The sequence below is a fragment of the Helianthus annuus genome, chromosome 6 (assembly GCF_002127325.2).
Source record: "Helianthus annuus cultivar XRQ/B chromosome 6, HanXRQr2.0-SUNRISE, whole genome shotgun sequence".
NCBI lineage: Eukaryota > Viridiplantae > Streptophyta > Magnoliopsida > Asterales > Asteraceae > Helianthus > Helianthus annuus.
In genome coordinates, this window is record NC_035438.2 from 132,616,259 (window position 1) to 132,623,298 (window position 7,040).

Sequence of the window (7,040 nt, forward strand, 5' to 3'; positions counted from 1 at the left end):
GGGGACTAGGAACCACCTTCGTGTCCAAGCACGTCAAGGAAGTCAACGAGTCAGTAGAAAACTCAAATGTACGGAGGTTCATGAACACAATGAAGTTTTGAGTTTTTATTCATACACTTATTAGTTTATTTAGGTTATATGTTTGATCACTAGACTTAGATCGACATTTATTAAACATTTGGAATCTTTGAAGATTGATTGAACTTTTAATTGAAGTGATTATTTTATGATTTCTATATTTTACAATTTTGTGTTTATTTTTTAATGTAAATAAATGATAATTGTAATTGATTAAAATTAATATGATAAACGTCAATGGCATTTAATTTGATGTGATTTTTGTGGCACTACAGGAAAATGAACCTAATGCAACCCTGATAAAAAGTTGCATTAATGCAACCTTTTATCGGGAGCTGCATTAGAAGCAGTTGCATTAGATCTAATGCAACCTTTTTAAGACCAAATGCAACCTTTCTTTTAAGTGTTGCATTTACTAGTCAAATGCAACCTTTTTAGTATGCTACCTTTTTTATATTCTAATGCAACTTTTTTTGTATTTTAGTTACAAAAATGCAACATTTTCTACACTCAAATGCAACTTTTCTACAAAAATGCAACCTTTTTCAAGGCCTAATGCAACCGTTATTATTTTTTAATAGAAAAAATGCAACCTTTTTTTATAGCAAAAGCAACATTTTTTTCACACAAATGCAACCTTACAACATAAATTCAATAGTAATTACACGAAAACAATAATAACAAAGATATCACTGATAATCAAAGTGTGTACTTCAACATGTTTGTCGAAACTTAAAACTTTATAGTCAATTACAATAATAAAAAAAGTGAAAACATTCTACTCATCTCGATCTCCAACTACTTGTTTCATAGCCTTCCGCATCATAGCTTCCAAGTTGTGTCGCTAGCTAGCAAACTCTTTTCGCATAGTTTCAAGCTCGGTGTTTTTTTCTTTAATGATCATCTTCAATCCTTTTGCGCATTTCCAGCAACTAGTTTTTCTCAACTTCAACCTGTAAATTAGTTGAAATAAGCCTTATAAAATTAATAATCTGATAAATAAAATAATTGCCTAGCGAAACATAATGCACACAGAGACACAGAAATATATTTTAAACATATCATTCCACCACTACCTCTTCTAAGTTAATCATGTATAGATCAGGTGAAAAAGTCACACATTCAAATCACAGGACCAGCAATCATATATAACTAGGAAGCGCTATCATGCGGTGTGGCAGGTTGAAGTCGAATATGGTTTACATCAAATTAGTTTTTGACGTCATTAGTAGAAAATGTGGAAACTAGGGCTACTTATGAATACTTATGGTTCTTCTGTTTTCGAAATAGCTATGAACAACATTCAAAAAGTTTCTTCGAAATAGCTAGAACGAATTTATATCGTTACCTGATCTAATGCATCAGGTCGAGGATCAAAAACAATGAGTAGAACACCTGATGGACTGGCTTCATTTCTAAGACAAAAGCTGCACAGGAAATTGTATATAATACTTGTTTATATAACATGTATGAATGAGCAACCAAAACTAAACTGAGTCCAAAATATGCCCTTAATAACCCCTTTCACTTCTGGTCTTTCCAAAACTTGACTGATGGGTTTTTCCAAAATTCATCCAAGACATTCTTTTAAATTAACCAAATGTATGATGTATCAATAAGCAGTTAGCCAATACTCGATCAAAACAGATCCAGAATTTGACATACTAACTCATATCAAAGAAACATACTAATATAGTTTTTCAAAACAACAACTAACTTAAAGGATGAGTGATGTACCTGAAGTTGTATTACAATTGTTTCCTCAGTTAAATCCATTTGAAATCCTTGCGTGATCCACTTTAACACAAAGCTGCCCTAAAATTTACAGTAGGGGTGTAAACGAGCCGGGCCGAGCCCGAGCTCGTCTCAGTTCGAGCCTATTTATTTGAGCTCGGGCTCGGCTCGCGAGTAAAACCCAAAGCTCGAGCTTGGTTTGACTCGGCTCGAGCTATTTTGAGAACAACCTCAAACGAACAAAAAGCTCGGCTCGAGCTTGCTTCAATATCGCTTCAACGAGCCAAAGCTCGGCTCGAGCTCAGCTCGCCAATGTTATCATCATTATTATGATATTATATAAAAAATAAATAAATTTTTGTTTGGGCTCGTTTAGGCTCGCGAACCTAAACGAGCTTTGTATATCAGGCTCGAGCTCGGGCTCGATAACTATACGAGCTCTAATTCATGCTCGAGCTCGGGCTCGTCAAAGTTCGGATCGTTCGAGTTTTTAACCGAGCCGATAACGAGTAGCTCTCGAGCCTCTAGGCTTGTTTACACCCCTAATTATGTCTTTCTAGACAATTGGTTGGTCCGTTAATTGATTCCATGAACAACACACATAATTCATGAGGAAAAATAGGATTGTTTAATTGTCTATAAACTCGATAAATAGCATTTCCAGATTTTCTAGTATTCAATTGCTCATCCTAGAATAGTTCTAAAATATGTAGTATATTCATTATAACCAAAACTTATCTAAATTATATCCTTTTTTATTTTTAGGATCACCAAAAACCACAGACCCTTTCATTCTTTTTTTCTTTTAAACTAGTTAGTTTTGTATTAAGCAAATTACCACAATTAGGACTTCAAAAATTAGTACATTACCTTTGTTTTAAATGTTAAAGTAACTATAGCACTAAAGCTCTTTGAAGCCTTTCATCGAACAATTGGCAGGCATCTTTGAACCTACTGTAAAAATTATATATAATGAATATGTTAAAACATAGCTTTAATGATACCAAAGAAAAACAAAGCATCAATGTTGTCCATACAATCCATGCTAAGAAAAAAGGAGTTAAATACCGTCTCATCAACAAGCAGTATCGGTGGTGGTCCAGGGTGGAGCGTCCGCATGGTTGTCTGGTGGTGCCTGTATCACATCTTCATCTGGAACTACGTGCAAAAGGGAGAAGCCTTTCGTTGAGATCGATTCAGTGTTATCAATGCAATCGATTACGGCCTGCGGGAGAGAAAACGATTTTGATGAATGAGGGGGAGGAGGGAAATAGGTTAAGCAGTTTAATTTGGGGATAATGGATTTGGGGGGAAGTAATATTTAGGAGGGATGTAACTTTTGGATATATTTTGAAATATGTTACCGCTGTATATTAATTATGTTTTTTTTTTTTTTTGAATTAAATATAAAACATGTTTCAAAATATATTTGTTTATATGTACAAATAAGTAATTCTGTAATTATAATATCATAACTTATTTTGTTCTATTAAATATACATAGATTTGAAGTTACAGAGGGTATATAAAAATATATTTTGTATATATGTATGTATTGGGTCGTAAACCATTTAAGGGATGACAATGAGTCGGGTTTGGGACTGGTTTAAGTAATCCCAACACAAACCTGATTAGATAAGCTTATCCCAAACCCATCAGGTTTCTATCGGGTAATTACCCGTAGGGTACCGGATATACCCACAAGTTTTGGATAAACCCATTAATTTATAAAAATATACCCTCACCCAAAACTCATTGTATATTTATCGGGTAACAATCAATCAATTACATTTAGCATTATCACTATAAGTATATATCAGATAACTACAACGTATATAACTAAAACACCAAAATGTATATAAAAACTACTCAAATACATAGATGACAAAATTAATGTATGCCAATAACTGATATTATGTGTGTATATATATATAGCGCAATTCTATATATATATATATATATATATATATATATATATATATGTGTGTGTGTGTGTACATATTTAAAAAATAAAATAAATTATATCGGGGATACAATCGGGTAAACAGTAAATCAGGTCTGGGGTAAACGAGTATATCACCAGATCCCAAACTCATCCCAAACCCGCACATAAACGTAAATTCTAATCCCAAACCCAATCCCTTACTCGGCCGCCTAAGCCCAACCCGTCCCAAATGTGTCGGGTTTCATGTTTACCCATTGGGTTCAGGTTCGATTGTCATCCCTACATATTGCTTTATTAGGATGTATTGGGTCATAGAGGATTAAACTGGGTTGTAGTGAGTCATGCTTTACTTTTATGAGTAAAAGTAGACCTCGCATGTTTTAATGGATTATAATGGGCTTTATTGCATATTGTATTTCAAAGGGTTAGATTTTGTGTTATAAAAACCATACAATATAATAAGAGGGCAATAAGAAATCATAGATGTATTAACAGAGATATTGGGTCGTAATATGCACGATGACTCTTTATGGGCCATGATGGGCTTTATTAGGTCATGTCTGGTGTTAGATCACAATACCACTAATAGATCATACATGTCTTAATAGACTAGAGCGGGGTTTATTCGGTCGAGATGGGTCTTAATAGTTATATTAGGGTTTGGCGAGCAATATTAGTGTATAGTGGGCAGTCATAAATCATACCATCTTAGTGGACATATTAGGCCATAGTGGATCTAAAACGATTAGATCGACCTGTAGTGAGTATACTAGGATCATATGTGTAATAATAGTTAATGCAGGAGCATATCAGGTCTTAACGTCTATGACAACTCTTAACGAACTATGTAGGATGACAATTGAATCTAAACCCGATGGGTAAACTTGAAACTCGACATATTTGGTACGGGTTTGGGTCAGTTAATCGGGTTTGGGATTGTTGATAGTACTATTTACCCAACCCGATTGTCCGATAAGGTGTATCTGTTTACCCGATATAATTTCTTTTATATTTTTAAATATATATATATATATATATATGGTACACCTATTTTTTAGTACATATAGGTATCTTATTCTGTACACATTGTAGTTATTGGAGTATTTTTTATAGTAATAATATCAAAATATCTGATGGATTTTGATACCTGATGGATTTTGAGTCGGGTATATGCCTACTAAAATATCTTAAAAGATTGAGTAAAAACAATTGTGATTTAAACGTTATAATACTTAAGAGTTAATTATAATTTAAATTTGTAAATAAAAGCAACATTTATTTTACATTTATGTTTAATTAATAATACTTGGAAGTTTTGAGAGGGAAAATTAGGAGCGAAAAACTTTAAAGAAGTTGGAGGGAAAGTAAGTATGTAGAAATTTTAAGATGGAAAATATTAACATCATAAAAAATAATTAACTAATATTCAGAAGCAAAATATTCTATACTTGCAAATACTAAAATTGTATATCTATGCATTCTAAACGTTACTTATGAAATAAACGTGTTAAGGTATACGTTTGAGAAATCCGCCAGTTATTTAATTTATATGAAAAAAGCTTTAAAAAGTGTCTTCTTTATCTCTTGGTTTTTGTTAGTAAAATTTGCAACCATTGTAACAAAAGTTACAAATTTCAATTGAATTTGCAACCTCTCAACAAAAAGGTTGCAATTTTCCTTAAAATTCACAACTTTTGAATAAAAAGGTTGCACTTTTAACAAAATTTTGCAACTTTTTATTAAAAAGTCGCATTAGATCATCTAATGCAACCTTTATGTTTAATGATGTTGCATTAGAGTCAAATGCAACACAAATGAAAAGGGTTGCATATAAAGAGTTGCATTAGCCTTATTTTCTAGTAGTGTGGCAAAAAGTATGTGCCACTAAAAGCTCAAAGTTTGTACCGGGAGATAAAAAAGTGCCACCAAAAGCCTAAAAACTTTGTGCGACATATTGAAAATGTGCCACTAAAAGGCTTTAGCGTCAGCGCTTCTTGTGGCACTTTTTTTGTGTGCCGCCCATTCTTACAAGGTTCTTTAGTGGCACTTTCTTGTTTTTCTGTGGCACTTTTTGCATGCCACTAGATGGCAATTTTTTGTAGTGTCTATATCTCAAAACATCAGCATTTTAATGCAAAAACCTTTTCAAACCGCAGCTTTTATGGGAAAACTATAAAATTAAATATCAAGAAACCCAAGGGACAAATTTTAAAGCTTGAAAGAAAAAAAACAGGCTATCATAATTACAATTAACCTCTTCATTTACCACATAGACGCGTTTTAAACACTATAAAACACGGATGATTAGTTTGATTCAAAACATCAACAAATTATCTTACAAATTAGTGTCTGCAAAAAAAATCAAAATCAGTAAATCCAACAAAAATATAGATGACAAACAGATGCTTCTACCACTGATCAGACACCATCGATGTTAAAACAAAATTCTCGATCTGGTCACTCAAAGAAAAAAGATCAGATGAGGAACTAAACAGAAAAGTCGGCATAATCAATGACAATAATTACAACAAAACCTGGAACAGCATAGCATTACTTGATGAAATCCTCCACTCTCCTCCATCAGATTTCCAGAAGAATGTAGAAGAATTACTGTCACAACTACTAAAACAGGATCAGAAAATCTGCGACATGCTAACCGATCTGAAAATCTGCAATAACGCACATGTGTAGTACACATATAACGTACATGTGCAGTACAAGTTTTTTTTTGTTTTTTAAAAAAGTTTTTTTATATATAAAAAGTAGCGAAAATTTGTAAAAAAAAATTGGCATGTTTTTTAGGCTTTTTTAGTTAGTTTTCAAATTTTCACAATAACTAGTGGTTTTTAATTAAACCATCCCCTATATATATAAATATATAGGGTCAGTATTTAGGGAAAACGGTGAAAAGTATGAGAACAGTGAGAACGCTTATAGATCATCTGATCAAAACAATCTATTGACTAGATTGGTGCGGTGGCATTTTCGTAAATAACATAAATTTATTACGTGGACGTTTCATTAAGGGTAAAAAAGGTAAAACATCCTTTCTTACATAAAACGCCATTGAAATATAAAACGCCAAGTAAATATAAAACGCCAATTTTATTACTGCGTAGTTTTTTCTGTGTTTTAGTTAAGGTCTTAGCCTACAAAAACGCCATAAAACGTAAAACGCCATAATATATAAACGCCAAGCCTTACATCCGGATAATTGTTAATTGCATTTATTGTTATAATAATATCCCGCCTAAACTACGCGCCAAAAACATCCTATAAATAGA

General features: G+C 32.7%; 1 long non-coding RNA gene across 2 annotated transcripts; it reads right to left on the reverse strand.

Annotated features, from left to right (window-relative positions):
• Positions 1–739: 739 nt before the first annotated feature.
• On the reverse strand, positions 740–3,125 carry LOC110865952. 2 transcript variants are annotated; one of them, XR_002551121.2, is made up of 5 exons: positions 2,881–3,125; positions 2,683–2,766; positions 1,816–1,888; positions 1,427–1,505; positions 740–1,031 (listed from the first exon to the last, which is right to left on the reverse strand). It is a non-coding gene; the product is annotated as an uncharacterized LOC110865952 (long non-coding RNA). The 2 variants fall into 2 exon arrangements; XR_002551120.2 differs by lacking the exon at positions 1,816–1,888.
• Positions 3,126–7,040: the final 3,915 nt, after the last annotated feature.